The following is a 15,817-nucleotide window of genomic DNA, read 5'->3' as shown; positions in this document are numbered from 1 at the left end:
GTCCCCCAGTCCTCTGAAGCAGATCTGAGGAAAGGCAGTTGGATACAACCCATTGTTTTGAAGTCAATGGGTCTACACCCATAGTTAGGATTCATGTTTAATGTTAATCATATATATTTCAGTGGGTTTAGACTGCCTTTATATGATCTGTTTCTCCCATGTGTCTACACAGCCACATGTCATGAACACACATAGAGGAAGCCCCTATATGTTGATGTGAGATTGCCCATAATCATTTTAACTGAGCTGCAGAGGTAACTAGTTCACTGCCTGAATCTTTTTTCTCTGCTACTCCTGACCTGCTGGAGGTATTTGTTAGAGACCATTTTTGTGAGCATGAGCATAAATTGTCATGGTAAAGTCACAAACAACAATTGCTAAACATGCTGGGCTCTTGGGAGTGTATAATTAAAAGGCCAAACCCTTCTGGAAACAGGATGAGCAAGTTTTAATGAAAAATACAATAAAAATGAAATGAGCACATTTCCCCCCAGAAGTTGAGATCATTATTTGCGTGGTGGTTATGCCTCAAATAAAAAGCACTTGTTCTGTACACAACTTGAGGTGGCTGTCAGCTTGATCTAAAATTCTGATAGCACATTCATCTCCTGGGATTTAATGCCCTCAGATATTTTGAAGAGATAAGGCTACATTGTTTCAGACTGTTTCTTTGCTTGTAAGCCCAACAAAAATAAAAGGAAATGAAACACAAATAAAGTGCATTCCTCAAGAAGTCAGCATTTTTTTGGCTTTAACACAAAACACGATTAGTGTCCTTAAGAAACGACTTTGTGTTTGCTTCTTGTTAACAAGCTGTGTGTTAGCACTGCGAAGTCTTTACTTGCAGAAAATAAGAGAAGCACATCACACTTTCCTACTTGGATTTCACTTCTACATTCACAAGCTGTATGTACATCACATTCACAATGAAACGTGGAAAACTTAGCACTTTTGCCATGTGTGCTAACCATAGCTGGGATACTACACAGTCTGATTCATTATGTTACACTTTTTAGTAACAATTTGTTTAATTGTAAAGAAATGTGTAAACCTGTAATCTGCTTCTAAGGCAAAATGGCATGTGCCTACAGCAGAATGATTTCTATGCTTTCTAGAGTTCTTGTTCATTGGTAGTTTTGTCTTGGCTTCTGCAGGCTATTAATTGCCATATTTTTGTCTAATTCTGTCAAACGACTATGTTCAGCGCTAGCTTTGTGCTTTGTGTGCCACGTTTTTATAGTGCCCAAAATGAAAAAAGTATTTCCTTTTTTCTGTTTTTAGTCTAGCCACTATACACTTTGAGAGTAGCCCAAATCATGATGCACAAAAGTGCACAGTAGTGCCCCAAACGGAAGTAGCTGATAATTAGGCTAAGTGGTCCAGTAGTCCAATTCTGCATAAAGGCAGCATATTTTCTTGTTCAGAAGTTGGGACAAAAATCTCACCACCTAACTATTGTTATGAGTGTTGCATTGTGCTAGACCCCACTGGCAAATTGCTGAGCAGGGAAAATGCTCTTAATCTTATGCACGTTGAAGTTAATTTCCTAGAACTTGATGGGACTTACTTCCGAGGAAACACGCGCTACCTTGAGCTGGGACTTCTGTTTGGGCACACAGTATATTGCTTCAAACCCTGGGTCCATTTCAAGACCCCCGGACGCCAAAGGAAGTGTTTCCACCCGTTTCAAACTGAAGTACAGAAACGTACTTTATCTACCCCAGCACCTCCCTTTTCCTGGTTTCCCTCTCCCTCCCTTGCAAGCCAGAGAGACAACCTATCACTTCCACGTTATCGATGCAACAAAACTGCTGAGCTCTATGCTGTGCTCTTTGGCATTTGAGTCAGTGGCTGCAGGGGGGGGGGGGGGAAGGGATATATTCCGAGTCCCAAGTCCATCCATCTTGCTAAAGTTGGGTAATCCGTGAAACTCTCTCCCTCTGCATTTTGTTTCTCCGAGTTGGAGAGATGCGTGTGGCCACACCCTCCAACTCGCGACAGATTTTCCACCCTTGCGCTGCCAGGACAGGCCGAGCCCGGCTGATTCTGGCTGGATAAACATCTCGCCAGACAGAGCGAGCCTGCCAGACAGCCGCCAGCTCGGGGAGAGGCGGCTTGTGCCTTTCACAAACGTGGGTTTGTTTTCCCCCACAGCGTCGCCAGGTCGCTCATTTCCCTTCCCCAAACTGAAAGGGGGCGGGGAGAAGGAGGAAAACCTGAAGCAAAATCACCTCCTTTCTCGCCGAAGTCTCGGAGAGGAAGAAAAATAAAGCCCCCTCTGCCGCCTGTCTCCACAGGCAGCGGCTCAGTCCTGCTTCTCCAACGTTGCACCAGGTGTCAGCAGAGATACCCAACTCGGAGGCGCCCCGACTCGGAGCCTCCTGGTTATATAGTAACCTGTTGCTTTTGGCCGGTGGCTCCACCTCTCCCTCCTCCTCTGCTTGGGCTGAGGGAGCGCTTCCACCTGCTCTCAGTGGAGCTGCGAGGTCTGCACGGGGAGAAAGGAGGGCGAGGAGAAGCGAGAAGAAGAGGGAGCCGTCACGAACGGAGAGGGTCGTTTCCTCTTCCCCATCTCAGCCCCGGGCACCGTTTCCCCTGGGCGGGAGGTCGGCGGTCACCTCAGGGAAGCCCTTTGCTGAGCCCAGCAGAGCAGGAAGCCCCAATTTCAGAATGGCAGGGAAGCTGGACTGAGAGGAAGGGAGTCGCTCAGTGGGAAAGGAATTACGAGGACCCAGGAAACTGGGAGAGTCCAACTGGCTTCTGAGGGAAAAGTAAGTGAATTGTTTTTAATTTCTCCCCCCCTCCCCCCCTGCTCCTCAGCGTTTGACGACGGAGCCTCCAAAGAATATTTCCCATGCGTAAGGAAGGGAGTGTGTTTGGGAAAGGGAGGGCTGGTAAAAACTCTGGAAGAAGTTAGGGGGAGAAGGAGCAGGGTTTTCTCCATGTTATTTTGTGGCGTACTACACCATCTCTGCCCAAATGGGAAAGGTCCAGCAGGGAGTGCTGTTTTGGCAAAGGAAGACTCCTAGGTTAGAAAACAAAGTCTAGCTATGCTATCAGTTGCTCAGCTTCATCGACACTCTGCTAAGTTTATTCCAAAGTTGGTTGGGTATTTTTCTTTCTGCTTTTATGTCTGCTTGGCTGCACTTTTGTGAAGTGGACCTCAAACTTACGACCATGGGAAAATGTTGGTTGAGTTTTGTTTTTAGTTTAGTGAAATCATATTGGCAGTGGCCTGGGGTGGGTGTGTTTGCTGAAGTATGGAAAATACTGGTACAAATTCTTCTCAATAAATGCAAGTCATCTTAATTTAGAGCTTTCTGAAATGCTGCCTGATATTAAACCCTGGGAACTAATCACTGCGTTGTCAGACAAGTGGGGCACTTGGATATAATTGTTCCTTGGCTTTAATTAGGGCAATTTTGTATAATGTGCAGCAGCAGGACTGCTCTTCCATGCTGAGTAACTGCCTGGAAGTGTAAACAGAGACATACCAGATCTTTCTTTCCTAACTCACAAATTTCAAGTTACTCTGCCGAGGGTCATTGCTTACTTTTTACATTTTGTACTCTGGATCCAGTTCCCAAGTACAAAAGAGATGCAAGGGAGTATTGTTTATTAACAGCACACTTGTATTTCATACACAAATGTCACACGTCCTTTCAGTTCATGCTAATTGCTCATACACATTTTGTAAGAAGTCACAAGTTATGCATTTGGATGTTGCTCAAAAATTACACTGATGACATGTATTTGGGGATTTGTGCCCATGTACAATGTGTAAAGATGTCCTAAGAAGTTTGATCCATTCTGGATATTTGGATTTTTTGTGCTTACCACATGACACACTATAATCATGTGAATAGAATGCCATATTAACAAGAGTTATAATTGCTCCAGCTTCCAGTTTACCAAAATGTTATGAACATTTTCATCAATCAGGTGGGGCGGATGGGAGGCATAAGCCAAAACATCTGGAGGGCATCAAGTTGGCAAAGGCTGTTTCACAGTATTGTGGTCTAGTTCTTCCATTGTCTAGGGGAAAGGATGGTCCACATAGAAGTCCCAGTCGATTGCTAATTTAGGTTAAAAGGACCTGTTATAAAACAAGAGGTTGGAATCTGCTGGGATTGTAAAATGCAATAGTGTGCATGGAGGGGAGGATATATCAGAGCGACCTGCACACTGACTACAAACAAAAGCTTAGGGCCACCCTCTTCATATGCTACTGCAACAGTGTGGGAGCTCCTTCCCCATGGCTTCACCACCCACTGCCTTGCTACTGTCTGGAAGCCACAACTACATGATGTAAGGGTGGTGTGCCGTTCCTACCCATCCAGTTATATCCCAATGGGGAGGAAGAGATGGAATTTGTTGGGAATAGTCCATATGATTACTTTTGGCACTAAGTATTGCTGCAGCAGCCTGGGAAGAAGTTACTGGGCAGCACTTGTGCCACTGCTTTAATGTGAAGGGTCACTCTTAGGGTGAATACAGATGACCATGTCACCACTTGGTCACCCCTAATGTGTCATTAAATGTTCCTTGCCACATGGCAAGATAAGACAAACAGGTGGTTTTATCGGTTGGTTAGACGTACAATGTGGAAAGGGACTACCTGGCATTTGACCGTCTGACTTTTCACCCTGGATCTTGCATCACTCATTCAAGCAATAAAACTTGTTCATAATTCGTGACAGGAACTTATGTGGGAAATGTTATTATTTATTTTTAAATCATTTTTATTAATTTTCCAATAAAAACATCCAATTAATATATCCAATCACAATCCAATTAAAATAAAAAACTAAAATAAAAAAGACCAAATTATAATCCAAATTATTAATTTTTCGGAGCTCCCCATGGTCTGGACCTCTGAAGCATATCTCCACATCTCAGTTCCACCTCTCCTTGTTGTTTCCATATTTTCCACATCTCGATTTTGATGCTTTAAAATTCTCCGTCCCTGGTTCCACAATTCTCAATCATGTCAGATGTCATATATCCTTTCATCCGTCGAATACAGCTTTATTTGTAAATATATATTTTTCCAACTGCCTTTTTACCAGCGCAGCTTCCTCTGACTCCATTCCAATCCGGGATGTTATCCAAGTCTGTTATCTGAAGTTTAATGATGCAGCAACTCCCAGTCATTAATCCTTTCAATCCAGGCTGTTGTCCAAACCTTCCTTTTGAGCTTTAATGAATCAGTACCTTCCACGTTAAATTGTTGGGCAAAACTGTTTGAAATGTTTTTATATTGAAGAGCTGAATATAAATTCATCTAAAAAACAGTAACAGAATTTCAGTTAATACTAAACATAATAAGTCATTAGATCAACCTCAGAGGGAGCCTCCATCCTGGTGCCATCACTGGGGATGGAACCCCCAAGTCCCGAAAGCTATCCCACTCAAAGGATCCATGCTGTGGACTTTGGACAGATGAAAAAATGAACATGGAATTATGAAAGCCAGAGTAGTCTAGACTTTGGACAGATAAAAACATGGTAATAAAATTATGAAAGTGAGTGTTGAACCTGTCTTCAAATCCCTGCTCAGCCTTGAAGTTCCCAGATGGCCTTGATAAATAAATTTCTTAAGCTTAGTGCATAGTCTGCAAAAGAAGACTGAATGAGATGATGACTACCAAGCTGGCTACATTTGAGAAATACTTATGGAAATATGAACAATGGCTAATAATTAGTTGGGGTACACATGGATAACACAGTAATGAATCTTTTCTAGCTTTTAATCAGTGGTGAGCCATAACAGGAAGGTGGGTCAGGTCTTTTTCTCCCCACCTCACAGCTAACTTTGACAGGTAGGTGGGACCAGGCAGCTGTCTTGTCATCTGACATCATAATTGTTCCAACGTAATGATTACATTTTAAATAATTATTAGGGGTCAAGTTTGCTTCCTTGGTTTTTAAAGCAGGCTTTTATGCCAGTTTGCTTTGTACCTTTGATATCTGGAACATTTTTTAAAAATGATACGTTCATTTGAGAAATGTGTCTCTCAGCATGGGGCTTTAAGAAAACCACAGATGATCAGTCTGTTTATGATGAGCATTTGCAAATCCCAGATAACAGAATTTAAATGGATTTACACAGAATGTGCAGATCTCTCATACACCTGCACACTTTTCTCATCCTATCTGCTCATTTCAGTTCACATCAGCCTTGTTCTAAGAGTGGAGTGCAAGTCATAATTCAAATAGAGTGGGTATTGTGATGTTTGCAGGTTTGAAATAAAGTATCCAATTAACCCCAAATGACAGTCATGTGAAGGTGATGTTCAACATCTTTATAAATGAGTTGGATGAAGGAATTGAAGGGATGCTTATCAAATTTGCAGATGACACCAAACTGGGAGGGGTAACTAATCCTGCAGAAGAAAAACAGAATCTGAATTCAAAATGACCTTAACAGATTGGAGACCTGGCCACAGGCTAACAAAATGAATTTCAATAGGGACAAATGTAAAGTTCTGCACCTAGGCAGGAAGAATTAGATGCACAAATATTGGATGGGGGACACCTGGTTTACAAGCAGTACATATGAAAAGGATCTAGGTGTCTTGGTGGACCACAAGCTTAACATGAGTCAACAGTGTGATGCAGCAGCAAAAAAAGCTAATGCTTTTCTAGGCTGCATCAACAGAAGTATAGTGTCCAAATCAAAGGAAGCAATAGTACCACTCTATTCTGCCTTGGTCAGAACACACCTGGAATACTGTGTCCAAAGTATATTGACAAACTGGAACATGTGCAGAGAGGGCAACCATGATGATCAAGGGTCTGGAAACTAAGCCTTACCAGAACTGCTTGAAGGAGCTGGGTATGCTTAGCCTGGAAAAGAGGAGACTGAGAGGAGGGGATGATAGCCATCGTCAAATAACTTAAGGACTGTCATAAGGAAGAAGAAGCATGCTTGTTTTCTCCTGCTCTTGAGGGTAGACTTGAGGCAATGGCTTCAAGTTACAAGAATTGAGATTCCGAGTAAACATTCGGAAAAACTTTCTGACAGTCAGAGGTGTTCGGCAGTGGGACAGACTCCCACGAGAGGTGATGGACTCTCCTTCCTTTGTGGTTTTTAAGCAGAGGTTGGATGGCCATCTGTCATGAATGCTTCAGCTGAGATTTCTGCATTGCAGGGGGTTGGACTAGATGATCCTTGGACCCCTTTCAGCTCTAAGATTCTATAATTCTATGACTGCCACAATTAGCCACCTCACCACTAGCCCCTTTTCAGTGTATGTAGTTGATACTAGTGTTTGAAAAATGTGGTTGTGTGTCATCAGCAATGCCTTCCACTGTGTTTGTGTTCTTTTTCTGTACAGATACAGAAACAAGAAGCAAGTTTGTGCCAAGTTCCAGAGACATTGCCAGCTCTTGCCATTTTGTCACTTGGCTTGTAGTTTTTGTTTAGAAGGTATACGAATTTCAGAGTTAATCCAAGTTGTTACCCTTGAAGGCTTGGATGAAAGCTCTTCTCACAACAAATGACACATAGGTTTTATTAGTTTTGTGAATGACAGTAGTAGTCAGATGGTTAACAACTGTCCTATTAATGCAAGCTATAATATGTGTAATATTTGCAGTGTGTCCAGCTGTTCCTCTTCAGAAGCATATTTAGTTAAACTAGAAAGACTGCCAGGATACAACAACCATTTTGCTGGGTCCAAACCATCAAGAAATTCACCTACCCAAGCCCTGTTTATGGTTCAAGAAAACTAATTTCAGTAGAGCTTACAGAAGCATTACATCCCACTCATATTAACGACTCAGAAAAGCAAGAGAGTCAGGGTGTAACATGTTGTGGGGGGGGGGGGGAGCAGGGGAAGAGAGACATGGGAGGAAAGCATCATAAACATATGTCTTTTCAGGTTCAGCTTCTCTGCTTAATGGCAGGTCAAGCAATATGGCCAGACTCTAGGATTCTGCCCGTCCAGCCCCTCTGTCCTTACCAGCGGGTTGACACAGGCTGCCCTTGTGGCAGTGGTTTTGTATGGGACACACCTCCTTTTCTTGTCCTATTTTCCCCTGCAGTTTGCATAACATTTTTAGATCCAGCCCTTGAGGGGAAATCTAATTGCAGAACATTGATTTTCTGCTGACTTCTCATTATAGAGTGGCCCTATTAGCAGTGGTGGGATTTGCCTTGGTAGCGTCTAAAGTCCAAGCCAATTTTCCACCTTCTCAGTAGTGCAATAAATTGGTTAAATTTAACTGCTATTGTGAATATCTGTTTTGTCGTAATTATTACTGCTTTACTACTTTCTTCTCTTGTTGTATGACTCCTTGTTGGAACAATAATGACTGGCTGACATGGAGGAATCATCGAGGGAAATGTCTCGTGGGCTAGAGCTATGCAGGAGATAGGGAGCTAAATATGAAGGGGTCAACCTCAGGGTGGCCAAATTAAAAAAGAGGGTAGGGTCATGTAGAAGCAACACCTGCTGGAGCTGGGTAGCTTCTGCACAACAATTGAGGTGCAAGGGTTCTGTTGTCCTTTGCATCTGGCTGCCCTAGTCCAATAGGAAGGCAAGCTAGAGGTTTGGGGAAATGAGATGGTGGTGATTCAAAGCCAGTCTAAACAAATCCATAGCTTCTAGTAGGTCTCATGAAGAAGAAAGGATGAATTCTTCATATATTCATTCATTTCATTCCATTTCTATCCTGCTCTTCCTCCCATAGGAGCCTAGGTTGCAACACAATTCAAAATAAAATCAATAAAAACATATACAATGTGCCAAGAGTGATTTGGTACAGGCTGGCTGATATGTACAGCTTTCAAGGCTGTTGGGATGGAAAAGTCCCTTGGCTGGGATGGGTAAGAGTTGTTACTATACAGCAGCCTTTCTCAACCTGGTGCTCTCCCAGTGCTTAGGGCTATAACTCCCATCCTCCCTGATCATTGGCTGTATTGGTAGGGGCTAATGGAACTTGCAGTCCAAAACATCTGGAGGGCACTAGGTTGGGGAAGGCTGCTATACATGATCCATTTTGTGTAGTCTAATTTTTCTGTGATAGTATATCGGGAGAGAAATGATGAGACCTGTTAAAGAGGTCTGTAGCTTATGCCTAAGGGGGTCAAACATCCAGGCAGCAAGATGTATGGGGCAGTTATTGTGGATTTGGTAGCCAACAGTATAATTAGGAGCAGTGGAGCAACAGATACTATACAAGCAGGTGCTGCTTGGAACTGAGCCCTTTTCAGATAAATGCAAGGGTGCAGCCATCTAGCCTTAATTTCATCACTTGTTAGTGAAAATAAGCGGCATCCTGGCCAGACTCTTTGGATACGATGAAATGAAGGACAACGCTCTGGTCCCTTTAGTTCTATGGCAGAGGGGTTTTAGGAAGCCCAGCTTATGTTGCAGTGGCACAAGTATGAGAAAACCAGCTCAGTTTCCTTTTCTACATAATTCTTAAAAGGCATGGGAACTGTTCGGTTATTTCCAAAGTTGGTCAAACTCGGAGTAGGCCTATTGAAATTAAGGGCAGGAATTCAGAGTACTGTAGCAGGAATTCCGTCAATGCAAGCATTTCAGCTTGCCAGGCAAAATGATCCCCCTTCTCCTCCCCCTGCACTCTGTTTTGGTGTGTGTGCTCCTATCGAACCCTGAGCCAATTTGCAGGCTGGAGGAAGGGAGCAGGAGAGAAACCCTGTTGTGCCAGCAGGACTTGTTAACCATCTGGCCAAAGTGCCCAAGTTAGTCATGTGCATTGATTTCAGTGTGTCTGCTTTGAGCTTGACAAAGCTGGAGACAACCCATTTCATTGTGTTGCTAGGCATTGCTGCTTGCTCAGTTGGTTTTCATGTCCATCTAAATCCTCTGCAAGGGGAGAAGCAGGGCTAGAAAAGATAGTGCCGAACAGCGCAAACTGAATGGCATGGCTGGAGAATTCTTGATATATGGGCTAGACTTAGGGTGGAAGATTCTTACTCTTCATAGCACTTGAATGATCACTATGCAAGCTGTTTGTGTTGAGGGAACAGGAAAAGCTGGTTGTCTGCAATAGGTTTCTGTATTAATAGTGACTCAGTATTGCAGCAGAAATTACCTACGGAGACTTTTTGCCTTATGGAAATGGTTCACCCAGACGCTTTTGGTATTAGAACCCTCTGCTTTTGCAAGCAAAATATGCTTTCAATTTTAGTCGAAAGTGTGTTACAAAATCATATTTTGTTTTGCAACTGTAGTAGGTGTATGGTGAAGAAGCAGGTATGTGTTTGGTTGGGTATCTTGAAACGCAACAGTTCTTCCAGCTGCCCCTTAATGCAAGCGACAGGAGGATACCAGCTTTGTGATTCAAATCTGTTACTGTATCTTAAAAGTCCCATTTATTAAAGAGATAACTTTTAAACTGATGCAGGGGAAAGGGTTTGTATGTTGTGTATGGTTTTAGAATATTATTGTGTTTTACGTTACTTATCATTCAAATTTTTATTGGTTCCTGTTTATGGTCTCCTGAAGACCACTGGACATTTACTGTGAAATACCTATGCTTCGTTTACTCACTTTTTATGGAGTATTTGCATGACATCATAAACAAAGCATCCTCATCTCACGTTTTCCCTTCTCAGGTTACATTTATCCAGAGCTCAGAAAACCCATCAATTTAACCCATGATATAGACTGCACAGTTTCTCTGAGTGTAGATGGCCAATTGCACTTGGAATCTATGCTGTTTAGCCTTTCTTTTTCCAAACAGAATTATCTTGTATCTATTTTATATCTGTTTTTTGTGTCTCTTCCCACAACCCCCCAATTGCAACAGTGTCATGATTTAGAGTGCAGTGGGGGGGGGGAGGAGATAGTAATGAACTATGTGGCAGGTGGGGAGAAGAAGCATTTTAACCATTTCCATGGACAGCGGTCCAATGAAAATTACTCTCTTACCAAGATTTGGTACTGAGGAATAAATAGGGAGGAGGGGTGGAACTGGTTTCCTGGCTACAGAAAGTTATCTGGATGCCAGACATCTGAAAGCAGCATTACTATTCCACTTCCTGCTTAAAGGAGAATACTAATGATGATTGAGTGCTGCTAAATTGTCCACATCTGCAAGAACCTCACATCTGTGCTAGGTAGTTTATAATCTGACATGCTAATATCAGGGATTGATTTCATCCCTGGAAGCCTGTTGATTTCACAGAATCTGTTGCATCACTTTCAGTGGGTTTTGTTCTGGGGGTACAAAATTCCACACTTGGTTGCTGTATTCAGAAAATAAAACAGTGCTTGTATCTACCAACAATCTAATTTCAATACTGCATGTTGTTTCATCCGATATATTGTTGCTCTTAAAAGTTTTTCCCCCTTTTTTGCAGCCATCCAACAGTCTCTGTCAAACAGGGTTGGCTAACTTCTTTTGAATATTGAATACTGGCCCAGGATCAGCCCTCTGGGAGGCCACATGACAAAGTGGAGATGGATGAAATGTAAAAGTGTAGGGCACATTTTTTTTAAGGACACATTTTGGGGTTTCAGCGGGTTGCCTTTTGATATCACAGCAATGGATCCATGGGGCTGGTCAGTAGAATTTTAAATTACTAGGGAACCCATGAGTCCTTCAATGCTGTCCCTATTTCTGTCTCTAAAGGTAAAGGTAAAGGTACCCCTGCCCGTACGGGCCAGTCGTGTCCGACTCTAGGGTTGCACGCTCATCTCGCTCAAGAGGCTGGGAGCCAGTGCTGTCCGGAGACACCTCCGGGTCACATGGCCAGCGTGACTAAGCGGCATCTGGCGAGCCAGCGCAGCACACGGAACACCGTTTACCTTCCTGCTATAAAGCGGTACCTATTTATCTACTTGCACTTAAGGGTGCTTTCGAACTGCTAGGTGGGCAGGAACTGGGACTGAACAACGGGAGCTCACCCCGCCACGAGGATTTGAACCGCCGACCTTGCAATCAGCAAGTCCTAGGCACTGAGGTTTTACCCACAGCGCCACCCGCATCCCTTATTTCTGTCTGTAGGGAAAAACTATTCTGTCAGTTTCCATTTCTCTAGTTCCTTATCTTTCTTGTCTTAAATTAATATCTCTACATTTCTGCATTAGTTTGTAGTTTTGCTTTAAACGTCCTCAGGAAAATTCATCAGCTTTTTTGTGCAAACTGTGTACTTTGTGCAAATATACACATGTTTGTATGCAATTTTGCCTGATACACAGTTTGCAAACAGTTTCTCCTATTTATAAATCAAATTAATAGTTTATTTATTAAATTTTTATACAGCCATTCATCTGAACATCACAGGGTGGATTACAATATAAAAACACAAAAATGCATAACATAGTAACAAAACAAAAAAACCTAATGCCCTCCACAGTTTGAAATGCCATAGATAGTTTACTTATTTATTTTTTATTGGTTTTCATTATCAAAAAAGCAAATATTGTCACCTAGAAATACAAATTTGGTCACATCCAACAACTGAGTAAAAAAACAATAATTAAATAAAATGTAAAATAAATTTGAAAACAAATTTTGAATTTGTAGACAGAGTTGTTGAAGAAAACCAGAGCAGTAACAATTACAACATGATATATAATGACTTAGGATGTTTAAACTGGGGAATACAGGTAAATAATAGTTTAAACCATCAATATTTTGGATTTACAAACATTTCATTTTCTATCCCTTTGTTACTAGTTGTGTATACCTTAATAAAAACTTTTTAAAAATTATAAGGAGTGGAGGGGGAGATAAAGATGTGGTGGTTGGGAATAAAATAATTTAGACATGCCAATATTATACACTGTAGTAGGCACTGCTAACAGTTTTCCTTAATGCATTTTGTATGTTATTTCCTGCAATATATGCATTTTATGCACTCTTCTTTCTAAAATATATACATTATTTAGTTGGAGACCAGGTCCCAAAATTCAGAGCAATATAGTTCAGTTTTGGTTTGCATATTGTGTATGAAAGTGCAAATTAAGTAGGTTTGCACTAAAATCTGAACCATCCCTGAACTCCCATCCCTTGCTACCTCTATCACTTTGGACAGAAAGGCAGGAAATGTACACCCCAGTCCATTTTTCTCATTTTATTGAGCTGCACAGTACCACCAAATATTGTGGGTGGGGAAGCCAGGAAGGGAGGTCAAACTAGCTATACAACTACACCCTTTTCTACATTTTCTGCAGTGATTAAAAGCTTTTGTGGCTGCCCTGGGTGGGTTATTCCAGCCTGACTGCGTGCTTGGTGTAAAAATAATTCTTTCTCAGACTTCACTCTTGGCCTGACTTCCTGGATCTTTGTCTACTACTCCCTCAAAACTCCCATCATCATACTTCCTGCTTTTTTGACAAATGCGTATACTTTTGGCACCCGTTTTCCTCTGGGATGCCCACAAAGGATGAATACACTACATATCTTCTGGTTTTCTAAGTCCCTCAAATCAGGAGGGAAAGTGGACAAGCAAGCTAACTTTGCACCCACCTCCCCTTGCTACCCGGTCACTATGCCCACCTCTCTCCAGTACCTATGGGGATGACTTCTGAAAGCAGGGAGGCTTCTCTTTTTTATGTAGGCTCCCCCCCCCCATGCAGAACCCTGGAGAATGGTGAAGGATTTTGAATGTCTGGGTAGGATTACTGCCTTCTGACAAAGTCAAATTAGCTCATGAATTTTGCAGTACAGAGTGCTTCAGCTCAAACATCACAGTAAACCATGGTTTATTGTGATGGAAACAAGCGTAGCCTCCTGCTCCCCTAGACTCAGAAACTCTTCTCTCCCCCCCCCCCCCGGCCCTCCAGGGTTGCTACAAGAAGGTGGTTGAGCGTTTTCACTTCCTTTTTTTCATTTTCAGCTTGTTATGTCATCTGAACCTGACAAATGATATTTAAGCTTAGCTATGGTTTGTTTAAAACAAGCCAACTTCAAACTGGCTTATGTAGCAGTGTTGTCTAAATAGCCCATAGTTAAAATTAACTGTGTTTGGGGGTTGAGCATAACAGAAATGGCACAAACTGAAATTGGAAGTTGGAAGCAAACGCTTCTTAATTCCTCCTCTCCACATTTGCAAGTCCAGTGAAGGTTAGGCTCATTACTAACATGATAAAAATGTGGTATCTGGGCACAGCCAGTGTCTCAAACACCAATTTCAATGTTATAACAATACATTAGAACAAATGTGTCATTTGGTGTGGGTTTTAACTTACTGTGAGTAGTGTAGCCACCTTAAACCTGACATCCTCTAGATGTTTTGAACTCTAGTTGCTTTCAGTCTGAGCTGTCATATACTGGCTGAGACTGATGGGAGTTGTAGTCAAAAACATCTGGAGGATATCAGGTTGGAGAAGGCTGAAATAGCATGATGTAAAGGGTATACCTGCACCAGCATTTTCTGCTGTGATGGACAATGCTCTGAACATATTCCAGAATTTGGAGGATTCCTGCAGTTTGAGCTCCCTGGAGGAAGAATATCATTGTTTCGCATTTGCATTGCCCCACCATGATCAGTGTGACAGTGTGTTGCACACTGTAGCACATGAGTAGGCAAACTAAGGCCCGGGGGCCAGATGCGGCCCAATCGTCTTCTACATCTGGCCTGTGGACAGTCCGGGAATCAGTGTGTTTTTACATGAGTAGAATGTGTGCTTTTATTTAAAATGCATCTCTGGGTTATTTGTGGGGCATAGGAATCCGTTCATATATTTTTTTCAAAATATAGTCCGGCCCCCCACAAGGTCTGAGGGACAGTGGAATGGCCCCCTTCTGAAAAAGTTTGCTGACCCCTGACACCCTGGAATAAAAGACCTCCCTCAGAAGGCATTTTTTGTTCCAGTTTTACTGCAGTGAGGTGTTACTTGACTCAGTTAATGTAACAAGGCCATTTTTTAAAAAGTGGGCCATGCATTTAAGGTAGCCTTTTGACTATGAGCTGAAAGGTTTTGGTTTCAATCTATTTTTTCAATCTAGCAATTGGGAAAAGAGGTGTTTGTTTGTGTGTTGGGGTGCAGGAAAGTCTGGCAATGGAAGGTTCTAGGGAATAAACAGATTCTCTTGCCCACCCCAGAAAGAGAGGGCAAAAGAAGGATGGAGATAGCTTCAAGCCTTTGCTTCTATTTTAAGGTCTACTCTTAGGATACAGGTACTTTGGTGGGCACAGACTGGCATGTTGGAAGTGAACAACTGAGAATCAAGTATGGACTTAAATTTTGTGCTGTAAAGGTGTTCCATCCATCAATCTCTCCAGGATGCTTGATCCGTAATAAATTCATTTTTGGTTTCTTGAACTGAATATGAAGTGTTGCATGGTTGCTACTTGGTACACCAAGGTAAACTTTTGCTCCTAAGGAGATGGAATTACCCATCCTTTCCCCCCCTTCTTATTCTTCCACCACACCTACTAGGCTTGGGTTTTGTGAACTGTCATGGTTCTCCAGGGAATAAATGCAAAGATAAAAGCCTGAACTTGGTTTGCTTAGAGTTTGAAGCAGCTACATTTCCTGGTGTTCGGGAGAGAAGTTCATGCTGCTTTAGGGAATGGTGGAGCCAGTCGTGACTTGGGGTTATGAGAAGGGTGTGCCTCCTTCGCTGTGTGCTGTCATGGAAGGTTTCTGCCTCCTGCTTTACACACAGGACTTGATTCATCAACAGCACATGGAATATCTGCCATCATGCAGGAACCGAGTCTCCTGCCCTAGAACTATAGCAATACGTATCTGCTTTCACCCCCTCTCTTCCCACAATCTGCGACAAGCAGGGACAATTAAGGCACTGAAATCCCATTGACTTCCATGAAATGTGTGTGGTAGGGTGGGTGGAGATCAAGGGCTGTGTTCAAGGTCATATGAGTACCA

General features: G+C 42.4%; 1 protein-coding gene across 1 annotated transcript in view; it reads left to right on the top strand.

The window, feature by feature from the left end:
• The first annotated feature begins 2,019 nt into the window (after positions 1-2,019).
• EPS8L2 (EPS8 signaling adaptor L2) overlaps positions 2,020-15,817 on the top strand; it is an 84,830-nt gene continuing 71,032 nt past the window's right edge. Inside the window, exon 1 of the mRNA XM_083756793.1 lies at positions 2,020-2,771. The gene's annotated coding sequence lies outside the window, so the exon portion shown is untranslated. The remainder of the gene's footprint in view (positions 2,772-15,817) is intronic.

The sequence above is a fragment of the Podarcis gaigeae genome (genome assembly GCF_964106915.1).
Source record: "Podarcis gaigeae genome assembly, chromosome: 1".
Lineage (NCBI taxonomy): Eukaryota > Metazoa > Chordata > Lepidosauria > Squamata > Lacertidae > Podarcis > Podarcis gaigeae.
Note: the sequence above shows the minus strand (reverse complement) of the source record. Positions and strands in the feature narration are given on the sequence as shown.